The sequence below is a fragment of the Bicyclus anynana genome, chromosome 8, assembly GCF_947172395.1.
Source record: "Bicyclus anynana chromosome 8, ilBicAnyn1.1, whole genome shotgun sequence".
Classification (NCBI taxonomy): Eukaryota; Metazoa; Arthropoda; class Insecta; order Lepidoptera; family Nymphalidae; genus Bicyclus; species Bicyclus anynana.
In genome coordinates this window covers 6,402,745-6,425,576 of record NC_069090.1, presented here as the reverse complement: position 1 = coordinate 6,425,576, position 22,832 = coordinate 6,402,745, and the positions used below count along the sequence as shown (strand labels likewise).

Genomic DNA, 22,832 nt, shown 5'->3' with positions numbered 1-22,832 from the left:
GAGCAAGTTGTCGCAGGCTTTTCTCGGACCAAAGCGTGTTTGGAACGCTCGTAACTTTAATTTGAAATTTTCGACTTTACTTATCACTATAATGGCATATAATTGAAAGAAATATATTTAGAATTTTAAATCAACTAGCAAAACAACAAAATTTTGCTTTTGAAGTCTAAAATGAGTGAGTAAAAGTATTTTTGCTAGCTCAATCAGGTGTAAGTTAATCAATCAGTATGTTTGACTTTTGATTGATTATATTTATTTTCGAGAGATTTCATCAAAATTCAAAAGCTTATATAAATGTTTAATGATGCTCAAAAGATTTTAACTATACGGAAAGTACTTATTCAGGCAGCCTTTATCTGATGTATTTTCACACCGAAATTACCTAGAAATAATAACTATAAGTACCTACATCATTTTAAATTATCAATATTTTGCAAAATATTATTATACTTTTAAATACACTATCTATTATACAATTTTCAATCAAAACTTTAAAAATATGCCCCGGGTGAGGATCGAACTCACGACCTTAAGATTATGAGACTTACGCGCTGCCTACTGCGCCACCGAGGCCATGTTACTTAACGGAAAATAAACGTAGGGTTTTATTCTTATAGGTATTAACTTAGCGGTTAGGTACTACAATAGTTGTTATATTTTTTATATATCTCAGGAATACGGTACGGTATTTAGTAGTAAGTAAGAAAGCACAAACGCCATTGTGTATGTTAACTAAAGAAACTTACGCATTTATCTATAATATTATATTGGTAGGATAACTACCGATTCCATTATCAAGTCATCCACGTAACGGGAGCGTTTAATTAATTCTCGCATTGGAATAGTGTGAATTTTGACTGCAACTGAAGCCAACGGTTATTTTGTTTGTCGTTTTAAATTAACGCCTGCCGTGTGCTGATCGAACGGGCCGCGGGTTGGTAGCCCCTGCCCTTCGGCATACGGTTCGATTGTTTTTGTTTATTCCACTATTCTTCACACTATTTTGCTGTCGTTTTCTATTGTTTTACTAGCTATTAAGAGCCGTGATAGCCCAGTGGATATGACTCTGCCTTCGATTCCAGAGGGTGTGGGTTCGAATCCGGTCCGGGGCATGCACCTCCAACTTTTCAGTTGTGTGCATTTTAAGAAATTAAATATCACGTGTCTCAATCGGTGAAGGAAAACATCGTGAGAGTTCCTGCATACCAGAGAATTATCTTAATTCTCTGCGTGTGTGAAGTCTGCAAATCCGCATTGGGCCAGCGTGGTGGACTATTGGCCTTATCCCTCTCATTCTGAGAGGAGACTCGAGCTCAGCAGTGGGCCGAATATGGGTTGATGACGACGACTAGCTATTAGAATAGGCTGTTAACAGACCATCTTCATTTTGTGAAGACTGAAAGTTTATCAGCTCATACTTTTCCTAAAGGTACGTAAGTATGGTAGCCAATTATACAGTTTGGACCATGGAGATTTTAGAAGGTAGCAGGTTTTAAAATGTCCAGACCGATCCCAATTTGTCCAAGTGTAAAATGTATTTTTTTTCTAATAAATTTTATAATCATGTGGATATAATGTCAATATGACTCGCAATTAGGGACAAAGATTTCCAACAGTAATGCAAGAAAAAAAAATTATAAAAATACTAATCAAATCGGGTGTTGAACGATAAGTCAACTGTTATCAATTTACTAGCGGACTTCGTCGTGAAACTCGATGTAAACTTACCCTACCCTACCATACCCCTACCCTACCCCTCAAATTTTTAAATTTTTTTCTGTCATAAGAACCTTCTCCTGACAATAACATACACATAAAAACAAAAATAGTGAACGGTCCAGCCGTTCACGCGTGATGGTGTAACCAAAGGATATGTGGATTCATTTATATGGTATAGATAATGAAACACTACGTAGACACTATATAGAGAAAAGCTTCGATTATCACTTTAAATATCTACCATTCGCTGCTAGGAGATCAAGGTAGATCCGAACCGACCATCCTAAGATATGTATACCGAAAACTGCACTTCTTATTACCTATCAGTATACACAAGTTAAATATTTAATCATATTTTTTTTTATCAAATATACGGATATCCAACCGGATGAGAACTCCAAAGATCTTGGTTTTTCAAATTTCCCTTAGAAGGGAGATCTCCTAATTTAATTAACAAGATAAATGAATAAATCGAATACTGGGGACGGTAATAATTAAAAAACCGATCTTGAAAAATTAGCAAGACTCCGGAATAAATCATCCGGAAGATAAGCGGGGAAATAATTAGCTCTCCGGGCGTTTTTAGAGATCCGCTGTCCAGTCGTAAAAACTATACAAGCAGCCGTTTATTTATCTGTTTTATGCGTCGATTGTTCAGTAAATGTCCCACAAGCCTACCTATTTAATAAATAAAATACTGTAAAAAATAAAGAGTAAGAATATTTTAAGTTTATGAGGCTGATCTATCCATAGACAGATTAAACCACTGAATGGATTGTGCTGAATGATACACAGATAGTTTATTAGTACGTATGACGTTTTGACGTGGTTTAGTAGGAAGACATACTGCAAAGGATTAGTAGCCTAAGTAGCCTAAGGGATAGCTTTCCCTTCTCACGGAATAGTAAGCACATGGTAAGTATTATCTTGTGCTGAATATTAAATTATGTAAATAAAATAATTAAACATACGCGGAACCTCACTTTAAAATTCCGACTCCATGTTGCCAAATTTTTCCTAATTAAATATAAATATCAGATGAAGCAATCAACTCGATGGCTCTTCGATCCGACGCTTTTTTAAGGCTTTTCGTAGATTTTGTTTTTTTTTTCTTAAAATAGAGCAACAATATTTTTTTTCTAAATAATTAGAATGGCGTGGGTTTTAGCATTGCTAAGGTATACCTTTAGATAGTGTAATAAAGTAAGACAGCAATTGTCGATAATATAACCCTAATGAATATGTTTGAAATGACTGTCTCGTGGCTAGCCGTGGCTTTGGATCACAAGGTACTGGGTTCGAGTCTCCGTTCGGACAATGATAAGCTTTTCTATCTTCCAAGAATTTCTCAGTATCACTTCTAAGTCTGGAGTTGGGGAAGCTGTCAGTGTTTTATCCCTATGCCTTGAAGAGCATGTTATTGTGTCGGCCCCAGTCATTGTATTTAACATTTGGTGATTGTTACAAATTCGAACATTTTCATTCTACTACTAATTCGCAATGGAACATCGTGGCGGGTTTAAGCTCCATATCCATATGATGATGAACAAGTTTGTTAATTGAGTGATATTACAGGCGTATACACTTTCAGATTACCGGTAGCAATGCTGTTTAGCAACAGAGTCGCCAAGAATCTGAACTCTTCAATCAACTTATTAATATAGGTATGGAACGTGTGTTAGGTATGAGTCAAGTAATTTTTTTTTTTTTAATTTACTGTTTACAAGTTAGCCCTTGACTACAATCTCACCTGATGGTAAGTGATGATGTAGTCTTAGCTGGAAGCGGGCTAACTTGTAAGGAGGAGGATGAAAATTCACACCCCTTTCGGTTTCTACACGACATCGTACCGGAACGCTAAATCGCTTGGCGGTACGTCTTTGCCGGTAGGGTGGTAACTAGCCACGGCCGAAGCCTTCCACCAGCCAGACCTGGACCAATTAAGAAAATCTCAATCTGCCCAGCCGGGGATCGAACCCAGGACCTCCGTTTTGTAAATCCACCGCGCCACGGGGGCCGTCAAAAATGGTTATTCAAGCTAAAACAAGAACACAGTGAACTAATTTGATAAATGCATTTGATTTCTTTATTTTTGCACTAGAACCCCGAGGTTTCACCCGTGTAGTTCCCGTTCCCGTGGGAATATGGGGATAAAATATAGCCTACGTCCTAATCGGTCCAGTACTTTCAGAAACTATTCAATGCAAACAAACAACCTAATATTTCCTATTTATAATAAGTACAGAGAACATAAACTGAAATCGACCAATTTAATGGAAACCGTAAAGCTACCTAAAATTCATAATTTTAATATCGAAAAGAGGCGGTAGAAAAATTCGTTAGTTTTTCACAAAGATCTCTCCGCCTGCATTTTAAATCCCTCATACAACATTAACATCTTTATCAGGGGCCAGGGCTAGGCCGGGGCGTATTAACTAGTGAAGGCATCAGATATGAATCTTTAATTTTCCAAATTTATTAAAACGCTAAGCGAACTCCACGTTCAAACAGCAATATTTTTAACGACGGAGGTTAGGAGCAGTGATGTGCCAAGTGCATTTTGTCGATAATAATCTGAAAAAATAATAAAGTTACTAATTTCAAACATTAATTCGTTTTATTTATCTATTCAAGTATCTGGATTTAATTAAAAATAAACATAAAGTTATTTAAAATTTCAGTTTTTTAAAGAATAATAGTTGAAATCGGTAACTCTGTCAGAAAGTCCTGGAAAGTCTTTAAACACAAACATCTATATTAAAGCCAATCCCGCTGTGGAATGGTTATCAACAAATAAATGAATAACATCAAGTTTGGCTTTAGTTTATGTTGTGGCGAATTTTAAGTAGTTCCCGTTCCCGGGAACTACGTGTTCCTACTTGTAAATGTCATAGGCTATACGAAAATAAAGTATAGCCTGTGACACTTACAAATAACGTGTCTTTCTATTAGTAAAAGAATTTTCAAAATCTGTTTTGTAGATCCAGAGTTTACCCCTTACAAACACACTAACCGACAAATTTTACCTCTTTATAATCTTTCTTCTTTTTTTAGACTCCAATTTAGGAGATTCCAATTTAGGACTGCCTAGACGTTCTGATATCAGATACTAATAACAGTAAATTTCAATAAAAAGGATGACACTATCGCGAAACAATGTGCCCGCAATAAACAAATGCACAAATTGATGTGTACGCGATACGATACAATCAATTCTTCTATCTATTTCTGCACATCTCCATTAGCACTAGTCGATTAAAAAAATATAAAAGTATATTTTTAGAAAATTAGAAAAGCTAAGTAATTTTAGAATAACCTTTTCAGGGGTATCCAAAAAGAAAGAAAGAAAAATGCGTTTATTTCGAAATTATGCCACACATCACAATATCTCCAGTACACCATGACATCCAGGACAATAGCCTGCGATGTGTGGCATAACCCAGAAAATGGCCCCAGCTCAGCATAATGCTACGTGACCATTTGAATTTGGACACGTAGCGCTGATTTTCAGTTGGAACCACAGATTGGGTAACGCCACGAACACAGCCAACACAACCTTATAATCTAAACTAATACCTCATCATCATCATCATCATTGTCAGCCGATGGACGTCCACTGCTGGACATAGGCCTCTTGCATGGACTTCCAAACAAAACGGTCTCGAGCCGCCAGCATCCAGCGGCTCCCTGCAACCCGCTTGACATCTTCGGTCCACCTAGTGGGGGGTCGACCAACACTGCGCTTTCCGGTGCGGGGTCGCCATTCCAGCACCTTAGGACCCCAACGTCCATCGGTATCGGTACTGTGTGTCCTAGGTATATATATTCGTCTACAATTTCGAGCGCAGAGTCCTCAACAATAACTGGGTGAAGCGGTACATGAGCATTAGACATGATCTTCGTCTTACTCATGTTCATTTTAAGACCCACTCGTTGAGAAACTCTGCTGAGGTCGTTGAGCATGGTACTAAGGTCATCCAGAGTCTCTGCCATAATGACCACATCGTCGGCAAACCGTAGTTGAGTGATGTACTCACCATTGATGTTGATGCCAAATCCGTTCCAGTCCAGAAGCTTAAAGACGTCTTCCAATGCGGCGGTAAATAGCTTCGAGGAGATTACATCTCCCTGCCGCACTCCTCGCTGCAATTGGATTGGTCTCGTAGTCTGATCCTGTATACGGACTGACATAGTGGCGCTTTCATACAAACACTTCAACACTTGGATGTACCTGTAGTCGATCCGGCATCTCTGCAAAGACCTCAGCACAGCCCAAGTTTCCACCGAATCGAAGGCTTTCTCATAGTCTACAAACGCTAAGCAAAGTGGCTTGTTATACTCTTCGGTCTTCTGTATAACCTGCCGCAGCGTATGTATGTGGTCTATGGTGCTAAAGCCTGCTCGGAAACCGGCTTGTTCGGGGGGCTGGAAGTCGTCAAACCTACTACTAATACCTACAACTACTACCTACTAATACTAATACCTACAATGACATTAAACTGAAAAATAAACTTAATAATAAATAACCAAAAAGAACTAAAATGAGTTAAACTATAGACCTAATAAAAATTTTATACTATTATTTCAATACATAATTACATATTATATAATATATAATACTAATAATAAATACATATGTACATACATTTTTAATGGATATATAGGTATTTTACATATATATTATATTGCATTCTGTCCAAATAAGAATGAGTTTCAAAAAAGGATGAGTTTCAAGACTTTTACATAAAAACTAGCCTTTTATACCACCCATGTAACCATAAATTGTGAAACCTGACTCATGCGTAATATATGGTTTGGCCTGTTATACTTATCTCAAATCATCTTCAACGCAAGAAATGCACTAAACATCGTTGAAAATGATCAATGTCAATATTATTGTTATTTTCCTACTTATTAAACTATTTTTGTATAAGTTATTAGATAGTAAGCTCACACAAGCCTTTCGCTTAGTTGGAGGGGATTGGTTGTATTTAGAAATGACTATTAACCGTATAAAAAGCCGATTGCCCTTTATTATTTTTTAAATAATCTTCCCTTAGAATTACAATGGAAACACGTCCTCAGATCGACGTTGACCAATATGACATCATCCTATGATTGTTCGATAAACTTGTCCCACATTGTTATCATTCAATTATTTCATATTGATGTCGAATTGATTCTAGACCTCTTGCTCTGAGGTCATCCTCACTTTTAGCAGTTTATATTTGGCCGTTCATTCATAAAATTGAACGAAGGTCATGCGAAGATTGACTAAACATTGGGTGTGAATGAATATATTTTACGCTAACACAATCAAAATCAAATTAGTTTCTTCAAGTAGGTTCAACATATCGCTTTGAAGAGTCTATTTGTAGTGAATTCTTGATAACTAGAATTATGCTGAAAGCTTTCGGTAATGTTATACAAATTAAACCTTTTATACATAACCTCAAAGAATAATTATTTTAATAAGTAACTAGGAGACGCACTACGGTTTTATTCACGTAGTTCCCGTGAAACGGGGATTAAATATAGCCTTTGTAACTGAATGAAGATGATTTATAGCGATGAAAGAATTTTCAAAATCATTCGATGAGAGCCGCAATAGTTCAGTGGAAAGAATTATAGAAAGAAAAAAGAAAGAGAGAACATTTATTTGAACAATAATGCCATAAACCACAATTCTGTGCTTCAACCACCTTGATAATTGATGATTAAAATGGGTATGGCCTTTGATTTGGAGGGCGTAGGTTCGTATCCGGTCCGGGGCATGCACCTTTAACCTGCACTAGTGCGTTTTACGAAATTAAACATCACATGCCTCTAATGGTGAAGGTCATGAGGAAACCTGCATACCTGAGAATTTTCTTAATTCTCTACGTGTGTAAATTCTGCCAATCCGCATTGGGCCAGCGTGGTAGCTGTAATCTGTATCTATTAGGCTAACCCCTCTCATTCTGAGAGGAGTCTTGTGCTCAACAGTAGAGCCGAATGTTTTGTTAATGATGATTTCGATGATCGATTTCTTGAAATAGTAACAAACAAACAAAACATCAAATCTGACCTCGTTTTTATACTATTAATTGTACCTACGGTACAAAGACTAGATGATCGCTGCCATTCGCACGGCTCACGCAACTGACAGAAGATTATAAGACAACCTGTGAAATAGTTGCTCCCCACTTAGTATTGGGAACAACTTTTATGTGCCGTTTTCATGAAACATAAATGCAGTCTATATAATATAATGTCGTTGGTTTAGATTTATGACGTTTTGCTGTAAGACTGCTTAAGAAAATAATATCGATGTTTAACTTTCACATCACTAGCGCCGGTACGCGATAGGAAATTAAAATTTTCCTCTTCATTTAAAAGAAGCACTGCCCCCGGCTAACTCCTTAACGCGCTACATCAGACGGTACGTTTATATCGACGCTGTGAGATACGCCAGATTAATGGAAGATGCGACGGACTTATAGATAAGCTTTTGTTTTTCACCCTCATTTGAGTTATGTCAGTTGTAAGTATCCGATTCGATTTATCTATATATACACTCAGAACAGAGAATGATACAGAATGAAACTTGAACGTCCTTTACGATCCTGACGATGACATAACGAACGACAATGCCCAGGCAACAAACACTAGCTACACAGCGTCTTCGCCGGCGAAGACGAGGTCCCCGATATGTGACGTCATCCAGACGTGGACTTTTTAACTCACGATCTCGGGGGCGCCCGGACTGATACACTCAGGCCAAAACACCCTTCCCGAACGGCCCTCTAAGCCGAGGTCTGAGTCTCCTTAACATCCACATATACTTACTAACTTTTTTCATAATATGCATTTCTAAATATAACACTAACAATTACGTAAATTAATATCATACCTACACTACTACTACTATGTAAATATTGATTATTAGTCTAATAATCAATATTTACCTATAAATATACGAATAACGAATGTAAGCAGTTTTCAAAATATTTAAGAACATAAAAGGCAAATTTTTTAATAATATTGGAAATTACTGATGCAACGCTTTGTGTCGTACTGACTCGAGAATGTATTCGTTTTTGAATTTGCATCTGAAATGGCTGCATCACTGCTGTGTCCGTGCGCTCTGTCTGCCTATTCTTTAATCTGTGGCAATGACAAGTTAGCTTTTGACAGCGATCTCACCCATTGTTAAATGACGATGCAGTCATCAAGAAATTGGGAAGAAGTAAAAGTTCATTCGAGACGGATTTTTTGCGACATCGTACGTACCGGAACGCTAAATCGCTTAACGGTTTACGTCTTTGCTTAAAAGGCGGTAACTAACACAACCTAACCTAGGAATTTTAAGATCCTAAACCGACTATATCTTTTAAGTATGACCAATATTCCCAACCATTTACTAATCGGCTTATAAAATACTGACGCCGCGCGGTTTCACCCGCATGGTTCCCGTCCCCGTAGGAATACGGGGATAATGTATTGCCTATAGGCTTCCTCAATAAATAGGTTATCTAATACTGAAAGAATTTTTTAAATCGGACCAGTATTTCCTGAGATTAGATCGTTCAAACCAACAGACAATCAAACAAACTCTTCAGCTTTATAATATTAGTATAGATTGTAGCTTCTATGATCCTAAAGCTACTGAAAAGTTCACTTAAAATGAAAAACAATATATTTTTATCAGAATATCTTTAAGCGCTATCCTCCGGAACTAACACGAAAATATGCTCTCAACGGAATTCTAAGGAAATTAAAATCCAGAAAAAACTGAAAGTCACGCATTCAAAGTCACGGGCGTCTGCCAGTAAATAAATCAAGGAAATGTATAAATAAATATTAAATTCCGTTACCCGAGAGCGATTTCTTTGCGAAAGTTGAACGAAAGGCATTTTTGGTGCAGTCTTTCAATGCGCGTCAAAGGCGAGACTTTTTAATAACTTCACTGAACTCTGCGAAGTTGAGGAACTTGTGTGCTTGCATTGGTACCTATTCCATATTTCTGAACTAAACTCATGGACCGAACTCTGCATAAGATTATAAAGGTTAAGTTGTTATGTATATTTGAATAGCTACGCATGCCCGCGACTTTCGTAAGCCTCCGTGGCGCAGTGGTATGCGCGGTGGATTTACAAGACGGAGGTCCTGGGTTCTGTCCCCGGCTGGACCAATTGAGGTTTTCTTAATTGGTCCAGACTTTGAATGATGAAATTGTTCTTAGTAAATAGCCTTGCAGGTCTGGCTGGTAAGATGTTTCGGCCGTTGCTAGTCACCACCCTACTGGCAAAGACGTGTGTAGAAACCGAAAGGGGTGTAAATCTACTCCTAAAAAGTTGAAACTTCATCTTCATTTCACTTCATCAACATCTAGATTGCATCATCACTTACCATCAGGTTAGATGATAGTCAAGGTCCAACTTGTAAAGTTTAAAAAAAAACTTCTCCGCCAGAAAATCTATGTAGGCTTTCAATGAATTTAACCATTTTACCCGACTGCGTCAGAAGGAGGGTAATGTTTTCCGAGCGTATGTATGTGTGTAGTTATATTTAAAATAAAAGGTCTGCCTTGAAGAAACTAAAAAGTTCGATAAAAAAATTATTATAAAAATAAAAACCCGACATTATCTACATAAAGTTCTGACAAAATTCTTTGTGTTGCTGCAGGCGAGGAAAAATAATACTTTCTTACGGGCAAAGAATGAAATACCAATGGTTGTCTATAAAAGTAGAATAATTTACCATGCATGTTTTTGTTATATCTCCAAGAGATCTCTATATCTCTCGCCAAACAGGCAATTCCAAAATTAGAAAGAATACAACTGTAGTAACAAGCTACCCAGCCCTTCGTAAGCGAGCAAAGCCTCTGAACCTTTAAGTTTCTTGTTACTGGAGCCTAATCCGTGACATCGCGGCTACTAGTCGCTTACGACAAATAAACAATATCACATAATTTGCAATCAGACACTTATTACAAACGTCGATCACCGCTAAGTCGCATATCGAATGCGAATCGAAATCGAAGGTGACAAGCGACGTCGCTCGATCCGATACTATTGTATTTATTGAGAGTTGTTAGTACAACCAGTAGTTTTATGTTTGAATTTGATAATAAATATTGAAAATATTTTTTTTACTTCACAAAACGCCTTTTTTAACCACCGGCACAAAATATTTAATAGGTTTACTATGTAGGAGTATGTCTATGCTGCATGATTTTACTCATACGGATTAACCAATTTGGATAGATATAGATTATTATTAAAAAGGATGCTTTTCGGAAGAAAGTTGTCTATGCGATAAAGATAGGATTACTCAGTCCGCGATATTAGTATTTTTCAAATATATGTAAAGAATGTTTGAGACAAAGGACGTCATCATTGCTAAATAATTGACTCTTGTTAGTTTAGAAAATTGAGAGTTCTCACTTATCTATAAATAATTGAAACTGATGTCACTCGTGATACTCGTAAATGTAACTGGAGTTTAGTGAAATATTGAGTATAATAGATTAGAGTTGTTATCCATTAAGTTCATAAATAAATATTTACGATTTTAGTTGAATGTGAAATCGGTTAAAATAATTCGGGTGGTATCATCAACTAGTAATGGGTCCGTGACAATCCAAGACGATCGTCTTGGATAATTTGATTCGCATTTAATTAAACCAGCTTCGATCTGTGAAGTGACGGAGGCTGTAATTTCCCTCGCTGAGCCCCGAGGAATGTCTGCTATGTGATTGGGGTCCAACTGTTTTGTTTGTCTGCATACAAATAAGTATTATGTGAAAGATTTTCAAGATTGCTTTCCGTAACTATTCCGAACAGGTATCGCATTACACATCACTATCATATATCATAAATAATCGTTCAACAGTTTAGAAGTGTTGTTGGAACAGTCGCAGAATTTTAGTGCATGTAGCATGTTCTACGAGGCATAAATTAATGGTTTTGTCGGTATAGCGTCTTCGCGGTAGACAGATCATAAGGTCCATGTAAGAGGGGTTTAGCTTTACTACTACTACTACTTACTATAGGCTTACGCCTATTGACCATAAAGGAAGCTATACTACGCTTAACTACAATCATGTTTGATGATAAGCAATAAGCAAGGTACAATGAAGTTTAGGATACACTTTCTGGGCAAGCACATTTGCTTGTCTAGAAAACAAAACTAAATAATACTCATATAGTATAAAATAAAAACTGTAAAAATTTTATTATCACTTATGGCATATCCTGAGGTTTCAAAACTGCTAAAACTAAGCCTAAATGAAAGCAATAAACTTTGACTTTGATATCTTTAGAGGTATATTTGTGATGTAGGTACATCCCTATCCAGGGAATGCTATCTATATTCCGTATAATATCTAATAATCCGCGCTGGGTGTTAGGTGGTCGCATTACAACCCTCTAAATCATATATTAGCGGCAAAATAAGTATAATGGCCGGCTTGTAATCAAAGAAGGAAAATTTCCGCCACATGTAGGTGCCGTTAAGCAGTGTATGCAACGGGAGAAATGTAGCGAAAATATCCAGTAATTTTTTAACATGTGGTGGTGATACCCTGAGATTGAGAAGTAAGTTGTTTTTCAGATAGGATGGGTACGGTGACAGTTGCCTTATGACGTTCATAATACGTACTATTATCGTGAATCGCGGCAATCTTTCAAGATTCAAACGAACTGTCGGTACGGTAGGGTACCCATGCTATCTGAAAAACACTATTGTTGTAATGGCTGGGGCGTCTTTCATGCTCGCACGCACGCACGCAAGCTTTCGAAACATATTATGTTCATATAGAATGTAATTTCGAATTTATTTAAATAATACAGTTAGATTTCCAAATCTATTTAAAATTTATATAATATTAAAAAAATGGTTAACGTACTTACTTAGGGTTGAAGCCGACAATCTCTCAGCCTTCTTAAAATGCCGTAGGTATGTCTGAAAATCGCAGATTCTTAGTCGCTAATTTTTAAATTTATTTGCACTAACGTATTTACTTATACATAAATAAGTAGTTAGTAAAAATAATAAGTGCTACCTACAAACATACATTTAGATATTTATACTTGCTCTTAGTAGATCCAAGTGTGCCACAGCCCTTAGTCAAAATGAAGGGAGACCGAAGCCGGGTGGACATCAAAGCGTTAAGTGCTTCTTTTGCTCATCGAATCTCATTTAGAGGCTGTCCCCTAGCGATAAATAAGATTATATTTCGTACACGTTATTTTTGTTATTCGGTTTCTTAGGTGTTTTATCTCCTACCACCCGACGTGGTGAGATCATTTCTAACGGTTAATGGCCTATTTTCAATTTACTTTGCGAAAATGTTATTATTTCGTTTGAATATTTTTTCTGCTTTCTTTAATGGCTACTTACTTAGCTATATTTTAAGTTATCTACTTCAATATTCGTCAATTGATAGACATTTAGATTATCATATTTCTAGTCCACTACAGGGCCAAGCCTCTTTCTAGTGGAGAGTACATAGAGCTTAGACCCACCATTCTGCACGAAAGTGGGTTGCTTTGAGGTTCATTTTACCGAAAGCTTTGCTCTAACTTGACAAAATATACTTGAATTTAAAAACATATATATAGCCGTGATAGTTATAGGATATGACTTCTGCCTCCGATTCTAGAGGTCGTAGGTTCCAACCGGGGCATGCATCTCTAACTTTTCAATTATGTGCATTTTAAGAAATTAAATATCACGTGTCTCAAACGGTGAAGGAAAAACATCATGAGGAAACCTGCATACATGAGAATTTTCTTAATTCTCAAAGTTTATGAGGTCTGTCAATCCACATTGGTTTCACGACAGATTGCAGGAATGAGTGACTAAATAAAAAAAAAAACGTTGTTCCAGCGTGATGGAAGAATCCCTCTCATTCTGAGAGGAGACTCGTGCTCAGCAGTGAGCCGAATATGGGTTGATATATCATTATTATTTTAAATATTTTGTGTAAAACAAAATATAAAATCTAAGAGTCCATTATCACTTTAGAATTTTTCTGCCATTTATGAACGGACAAACATAACTATTAATGCTTAGACGGCGGCTAGGGAGTAATCTAAAAGCCGTAAGCTTTGGACGAAAAATGTTGCCCGTGTATTCCAAACTGAACGGGGCGTAGTGTTTTAAAGCGTGGTGTACACGAGAGAGATTAATCAATCATTATTTTATTATTAACATCATTGATCATTATCAGGCTTTCCTGAGGAGTTTACAGATGCTTGGAGGCCATTGGATCAGCTTCCACCTTCACACAGAAAGTAAAACTATAAGAAATTGTACTTTTGTCATCAATTTGTGAATTATACTGTATGATTTTTTTGGAAAAAGAGCAACTGTTGAGTTTCTTGCCGGTTTCTTTCAGCAGAACCTGCTTTCCGAACCGGTGGTAGAATCTTTACTAATAGTCAACTGACGTATCAAAAGTGCTTGTAAACTGAGCCTACTTGAAATAAATGAATTTTGAATTTTTGAGTTGTTTGCTGTAGCAGAAGGGATATGGAGCTTAGGCCCACTAGGCTTCCATGCGGGTTGACTGGCTTACAATCACTATCCGATGTTCATAACCGACAGTTTAACGTGCTCTCTGAGGTACATGGCAGCACCACCAACTTTTCCATTCTTGTTATCGCCACGTTGCTCGTGTGCTCGTGGCGTTCGAGCCGTCCACATCTCCTGTTGTATAATTCGTTACTATGTGTTACTTGGGATAGGCGGGGAGAGTGACTTGAGTGGAAAAGGGGAGTGTTTGTTAACAGTCAAAGGTACTTTTAACCCTACATACAACGTTCACAAGTGCGTGACTTCACTCAAGGTCATTCTCTGCCATTCCAGGGTCTTATTGTGGTTACAGTTTGATTTGTTAATTATGTTGGCCTGACAAATGTTGTGAATCATAACCTTTGTTCGACATTAGTTTTCTTATTTTTGTAATTACTTCTGAGTCTGCTAAAATTCTATACTGAGAGTTTTTAGTGACTATCAGTAAAGACAAGCGCAGTGTTTTTTAGTCCTACCCAAGACTCGAACACAACAACTCGTATGTCACAAACATTAGTCATCACTGTAAACCAGTGATGAATAACGCCTATGTGACTTACGAGGTCTTAAACACTCTCTATAATGAGATGCACCTTTAGTTTATCCAAAGACAATTTTTATTACGGATTTCCAAAAATAGATTGACTATAGACACAATAAACACATACACAACAAACAAAGACAATTTGTTTTGTTTTTGTAATAGGTTTGTCATTTACGAACTGTCACTGTCAATAATAACTAGTACTCGCTCAGTGGCCTACGTCCGACTTTTGAATAGAATAAAAAATTCTGTATTTCGATGAATGATGAATTGAGGTTCAATAATCACTTATGCGTCACTTATGTATGTGTATGTAATTGTATGTTATGTAATCATTTAAGCTTTAATATGTGTAATTAATTATTAAATTAATCGAAACTTAATTAACAATTACACACACAGCATAAATGATACAAACTTTCATTCACGTTCATCCTTACGCGCAATTTTTGTAAAAAAATACTGAAAGTTTTATTTCATGTATTAACAAATGGATATACCTACATGGTGATCGTTTAAGTACACACAAATAAATGATCAACAAAAAAGATAAACATTTTATTTATTTGCAGTCTTTATTGTACACCCAGCCTATAACCAAACCAAACACTAATCCCGCCATACACATTAACAGATCTTGCTGGAAATCCGTACAGATTTACTCTCCGTAACTTAAAAACATGCTCTCTTTGAGAACAGCTTTAATTGAATGCGTTCCTATTACTGACTATAATGACTGAAAAGATTCATACACGGAAATGAGTATAATCACTGCAGTTCTATCACAAACGGAATATATTTCGGAATTTTTCGTGGAATACTGCAATAGGTGGTATGTGGAGTATTTTCATATTAAAATTTCAATTTACGTGCGGGTAGATGTAAATTTTTGAATGCGGTAGTTTATTAATCTTTGAAGTGAAAAGCTTTGATGTAGTAAATATGCGGGTCTGCATAGCGATTCAATATAAAATATTAATTATGCAGATAACTAATTAGATTTAATAGTAGGTAAATTAAATAGATAAGCTAATCTGAAGAACTACTGGTTCGATTTGAAAAATTCTTTCAGTGTTACAGGCCATTTATCGAGGAAAGCTATAGGCTATATAAACTAATATATTATTCCTACGGGAACCTGAACCACGCGGGTGAAAGCGCGCGGCGTCAGCTATTATTTAATGTATGTATGAAAGTTGGTTCTATAAAACTCGAAAGGTATTCCATATTAGGCACATACCCATTCCATAATTGGTACCTTTCCTCTAAATATTGAAGGATGTTAAATTACGCCAAATCTAAAATCGAATAAGACAACTAATCGCAACTCTGTCCACTTTGTAATAATATGTAGGTATGTGATAAGCAGACTCATGCAGAGTCATATTTTAAAAGGGGCGTGAATAAATACCTACCTGGTGGTGAAAATTTGTAAGAAAACCGGTTCTATAAAAATCGAAGATGTTCCATATTAGGCACGTATTCCATAATTAATACCTATCCTCTAAGTGTTTTCGACGCAGTCAAAGCTAGTTATAGGATTCAAGTTTCATATAGGTTCTTTTAGATGATTTACAGGAGTTTCACCAAATATCAGCACTGTTACTGGAGATAGCACAACTAATCACAAGCCCGTCCCCGGGGGTTGCGCCAATATTTTCCAATAAGACGTAATCGACGCGCCGTCATTACTGTCGACGGCTAACATAAATTAATATGTTTTCCTTTATGGTCCAACGTCTGGGGAGGCTTAATATCCGCTCTCATAAGTATTGATGCTCTTTGTTTTGTTTGGGATGAAATAAATATAATATACAGTGGATGTCCGCGACTCTACGTGTATCTAACTTGATTTGGCTTTTTTTTTGGGTTTTCGCGGTTCTATCAGCATTGAGTATTGCGTTGCGAGATGTCTTAGGGTCGATTCTTAGCCAAATTTGATTGAATCACACTAATATTATAAACCGCATACCTGAGATTTTTCTTGATTCTGTACGTATGTGAAGTCTGCCAATCCAGATTGAGCGATTATGGATTGTGAAGGCCTAACCCCTCTCATTCTGAAAGGAGAGTCGTGCTCAACACTGAGCCGAAAATAGGTTGCTAATGATGATAATTATAAAGCCGAAAGTTTGTGTGTGTAAGTATGTTGGTTTCTCCTATACGCTGCGGTTTGTAAACTGATTTGGCTGAAATTCGGAATGGAAATAGATTTTACTCTGAATTAAGACATAAACTACTTTTTATCCCGGGAAAAATCATGGTACCCGTGGGATTTACGATAAACAGAATTTCATGCGAACGGAATCGCGTATCGGTTTTCCACCCGCTTTCAGGAGTTCTGCTGTGATTCCGTCCTCACCTGGCGCCTTATTGTTCTTCAGTTGTTTGAGAGCCACACTAATCTCGTATAGGCTGACGTCCGGGATATCTTCGGTATAGTGTCGGGTCAACTTGGCTCTGGGGTCTTTAGCCAAGTTGTCAACAGGCTGCTGAGTAGTCATGTATAGCTGTCCATAGAACTTCTCGACCTCACTTAATAACTCGGGCTTGGAAGAAATAAGATTACCGTGTTCGGTCTTCAAACGCGTCAGCTGCCTCTGTCCAATAGACAGATCTCTGGCGAAAACTTTCGAGCCGCGATTGTTTTCAATCGCATTTTTAATACGCTCGGTATTGAAGTTTCGCAAGTCGCTGGTTTGCGACTTAGAGATCTGTCTACTGATTTGTCGGTATTTTGACGCATCTGCTGAAGACTGCAATCTCATTTCTTGCCTCTCTTCCATGAGTTTAAGTGTATGGTCTGAGAACTTTTTGGTTCTTTTCGTACGGTGGGTCTTATAGAACTTAGACCCAACGGAATGGACAGTTTCCACGAACCTGTTGTTCAGATCGTCCACAGTTTCGCAATTTGCTAGGCAATCAAAGCGGTTCTGCAGTTCTAGTTGAAAGGACTCGGGGTTTTGAATATGGGCACGAGTAGGTCGGAGCGTAGACTTCACCAGTCGATACCGTTCCAGCTGAACGTTGATATTCAACGTGCCTCTAACCATTCGGTGATCGCTACCGGTTTTCACCCTATGGATCACAGAAACATCGTTGAATATTTGCCGTTTGGTAGACAAGATGAAGTCAATCTCATTTTTCGTGGAACCATCGGGGCTCATCCAGGTCCATTTCCTGTGTGGTGGCTTCTTGAAGAAGGAGTTCATCATAAAGAGGCCCTCCTTTTCCATGAAGTCAGCCAACATTTGGCCCCTATCGTTCCGTTGCCCACACCCAAATCGTCCCACTTTCAACTCTGAACCGCTACGTTCGCCCAGCTTTGCGTTAAAATCCCCCATCACAACATTGTAATAAGAGTTTGAGGCATGTATGGCTTTAGAAATATCCTCATACAATACCTCTACCTCCTCGTCGGGATGTGTCGAGGTCGGTGCGTAAACCTGTATAACCTTCAACGAATACCGTTTGGTAATTCGGAGGACCAGGAACGCTACCCTGCTCGACACACTCTCGACTTTTACAACATTGTTCACGAGGGACTTGTGAACGATAAATCCGACACCACCTTGGGACTGTTGGTCGCCCTCCCGGTAGTAGAGCATGTTGCCGGATTCAAGGATTATCGAGCCCTCCCCCTCTCTTCGGACTTCTGACAATCCTATGACATCCCAGTGCAACTTACTCATAACTTCTTCCAGCTCGATGACCTTTTCGTCGGACCTCAAAGTGCGTGCGTTGTATGTTGCCAGGTCTAGTCGTCGGGGTTGGCAGCGGAATCTCTGCCGGAGATTCTTAACACCCCTTGCCCCGCCGTTACCGTAACCGCTGCCAGAGCCAGGAATAGCGGGGCTGCCGGGGACTAGGGGCTGTGTTATATTTGTTCGGTCCATACAAAGTTTTGCCCGATACTGACCACGCTGGGCATGCGGGTTGGTCAGCGCAGTGCTAGATTATTCGCGCCGATGTCGCTGCTGCCCGACACCGGCCTGAGGCATTTCTTAATCTAGCATCTTTTCGTCCGAAATTCCTCAGTGCCTGAAGACAAAAGTCTTCGAACAGTGCGTGTTGCCAGTGATGACCTATGGTTCTGAGACTTGGTCGCTAACTATGGGCCTCATAAGAAGGCTCAGAGTCACACAGCGGGCGATGGAACGAGCTATGTTAGGAGTATCTCTGCGTGATCGAATCAGAAATGAGGAGATCCGCAGAAGAACCAAAGTCACCGACATAGCTCAACGAGTTGCGAAGCTGAAGTGGCAATGGGCGGGGCACATAGTGCGAAGAGCCGATGGACGTTGGGGTCCCAAAGTGCTGGAATGGCGACCCCGCACTAGTAAGCGCAGTGTTGGCCGACCCCCCACCAGGTGGACTGACGACATCAAGCGAGTCGCAGGGATTAGCTGGATGCAGTTGGCTCAGTATCGTGATGTTTGGAAGTCCCTACAAAAGGCCTATGTCCTGCAGTGGACGTCCATCGGCTGATATGATGATGATGATGATGATGGAATCGCGTGCGTTCGCTAGTTTTATATAATTTTCCATGAGGCTCCCTGCAACCCGCTTGATGTCCTCGGTCCAGTTGCTGAAGGAATTGACCAACACTACGCTTTCCAGCACCTTGGCATACTACCCTACCGTCCATCGGCTCTTCGTACTACGTGTTGTTTATCACTGAAAATTAGATCAATAAATTGGTCTACGTTATGTCACATCTAGAATAATTTTATCGACAACATCATAAGGTTTCTTATTATCACCAAAAATATTTAAAAAATCCGATACGATACCAAACCTTCATTGCAATTACGAATACCTATAATAGTAACACCTATTAAAAAGTAGTAGGGCTTTTTAGGTCAAGCTAATCCGGGGAAGTATCCATGATTTTACTGATTTAACCAGGTGAAGTCGCTTCCGGTTCCCCCATTTTCAACAGGCATCTGATTACTGAGGCCATTGAGCATGGTACTAAGGTCATCCAAAGTCTCTGCCATGATGACTACATCATGATGACAAATCCGTCCCAACTCAGAAGCCTTAAAACGTCTTCCAATGCAGTGGTACATAGCTTCGGATCTTCCTGACGCACTCCTCGCTGCAACTGGATTGGCCTCGTATACCGACTAACACAGTGGCGTTTTCGTACAATACTGCGCTCTAGAAAACACAGTGTTGACCGATTTCCCACCAGGTGAACTGACGACAACAAGCGAGTCGCAAGGTGGCTTAGGATAGTGATGTTTGGAAGTCCCTACAAAAGGCTTATGTCCTGCCGTGGACATCCATCGGCTGATAACATGATGATGATGATAATTTGATTGCTTCTTGGTACTACTGTGACATATTATAGCTCAAGCAATGATAAGTGTGACCAACACCAAGAAGAATAAATAGATCCAATCTACAAATATACGAGTATCGAGTCATAAGAAAAAGTCCAGACCTCTCCACATTATTTCTCATATTCGCATCATTAGCTCGGGCCCACTAAGCTATTGGACAACCATATTATCTTATTAGAAATTACTGGTCTCTGCGGCAGGCAATAATGGGCCTTATTGGCGCCATTCTCAAGGGTATGGAACCAATATTCCTTTGTTTGAAGTTGAGCAGAGTTTATGTAGCATGCGGTCCTTATTGCGTATTGGGTTGGTTGGAGATCCAAAGCTGCTGGAAGTGATATGATGAAGCAAAGTAGCAAGCAAAACATTTAAACGTCAGATTCTTCTTTTTTTTTCTTTCTTTCTTATGTATTTTATTTATTGAGCATTCAAAATAGAGTATATAGTAATAGATGTATTTTAAATTAAAACATATTAGGTATTAATACAATTACATTAATGACAGTTAAGTTAGTTGTAGAACAGAATAAAATATTATAATAGCAAGTTCAAGAACCTGATCAATATTACATTTCAATATAGTAGAAGCTTAATATTGATTGATCATTCAAAATCAACAAAAAATATTGTTTAATAAATTAATATTTATAGCCCAGTGGATATGACCTCTGCATCTGATACCTCCAACTTTTTAGTTGTGTGCATTTTAAGAAATTAAATATCACGTTTCTCAAACGGTTAAGGAAAAACATTGTGAGAAAACCTGCAGACCAAAGAATTTTCTTAATTCTCTGCGTGTATGAAGTCTGCCAATCCGCATTGGGCCAGCGTGGTGGACTATTGGCCTAACCCCACTCATTTTGACAGGAGACTCGAACTCAGCAGTGAGCCAAGTATGGGTTAAGGGTTAAGGCGACCGAGCTGCGCTCTGTGTTCTTAAAACCAAGACTTCCTTGCCAATCTTTCCTGCCAAAGAAGAACTCATCGAACAAGTTTAATGCGCTGAAAATATGTAACCTTTAATTTGTTGTTACGCTATTTGGTGTCAGTTAGCTCATAGTCCATCGCTGCCAATTTTGGCATCGAACCACCACCCCTCGGTGATGAATCCGAACCTGTTACCATTGAGCTATTAAGGCTCTAAACTTAAAAATTACAACAAGAAATTCTTCTACAATATGTCTCATCTAGAATATTTTTATCGACAACATCATACGATTTCTTAGTGTTGAATGTTACTCGCGTTATCTTTCCGCAGCACTCTGGGGTTTTCCATCGATGGCGCTTTTATAGGGGACATGTGTTATAGCGCTGTTATGTGTGTGGTTGGCTAATGAAAAAAATAATAGGAATGTTGTACCTTAGAGACTAAAATGAGCCACATTGTCGATTCTCAGCAGATAATAATTATTTATTTAGACCAACACAACAAAGACTTCAAGGCGGACTTTTTAACTTTTTTCTGCGGGATATGATAAAGAACCATTCGCAAGACGCTAGTCACTTAGCAAAAACATCGTTAAAATTCCAATTTTTAACAAAATATGTCAAAAATTTAATTTGACTTTTGAATCACGAATTTAAGTGTCTGGCTACTGGTGATAAGATTTCTATTCATATCCTGTACAAAATTAAAAAAAAACGAGGTATACTTGGTCCGATCTTCTAAAGGAAGCAGGAGCTCGAACCTTTTACAGTGCCGTCCAAATGGCCAGCGACAGTACTCGATGGAGGAGCATTGTAAACCAAATGATGACTCGCCAAGGTGGTCACGATCCTCAGTCATGAGGGACCGACTAGAGAGAGAGACTTGGACTATTGAGGACCTGCATCCTAATCCACTAAATTTGACGTATGCTAGTTGACATTACGAAATTGAGATTCCATGTAACAAATGTCATCCGGTTCTTACTGGTATGGCACAGTAGGTAAATGAAATTTTGTCAATTGATTTGAAGTTTAGGTTAATAATAAATACCGAAATAGAAAATAGATCAGCTAGACCCCTGTAATCTGCCTTCCAAAGCTTCCCTGGTCCAAAATTTGCAGTTGTCTGTCGTACTTATCTAGTATAGGAGCATATGAAGCTTTACAGCTATCATAACGGCTTTTGACGGCCGTGGCGCAGTGGTATGCGCGGTGGATTTACAAAACGGAGGTCCTGGGTTCGATCCCCAGCTGGGCAGATTGAGATTTTCTTAATTGGTCCAGGTCTGGCTAGTTACCGACAAAGACATGCCGCCAAGCGATTTAGCGTTCTGGCACGATTTCGTGTAGAAACCGAAAGGAGTGTGGATTTTCATCCCCCTCCTAACAAGTTAGCCCGCTTCCATCATCACTTACCATCAGGTGAAATTGTAGTCAAGGGCTAACTTGTAAAAGAATTAAAAAAAAAGATGTCGGGCGAGAGATTGGGAGGGGAGTTGATAACTGTCCGCGGTAAAATATAAAAATTGACAACCGCTACGCAATTGAAGTTTTTACACAAAGAAAAGAATATTGATCTTTTTTCCGAATTCCAGCAACGTATACCATCTTAGGGAAAGTGACATTTAAGGGGGGGATTTGCCATTTTATTTTTAATGTTTATTGCTTTTTGCCGGATAAATGCGTCCCCGGGGGAGTGCGACGCAAGGAATCAATGCGGTCGCCTTAAGATA

General features: G+C 38.4%; 1 non-coding gene across 1 annotated transcript; it reads right to left on the bottom strand.

Annotated features, from left to right (window-relative positions):
• Window positions 1-500: 500 nt before the first annotated feature.
• On the bottom strand, window positions 501-573 carry Trnam-cau (transfer RNA methionine (anticodon CAU)). Its single transcript has one exon. It is a non-coding gene; the product is annotated as a tRNA-Met (tRNA).
• Window positions 574-22,832: the final 22,259 nt, after the last annotated feature.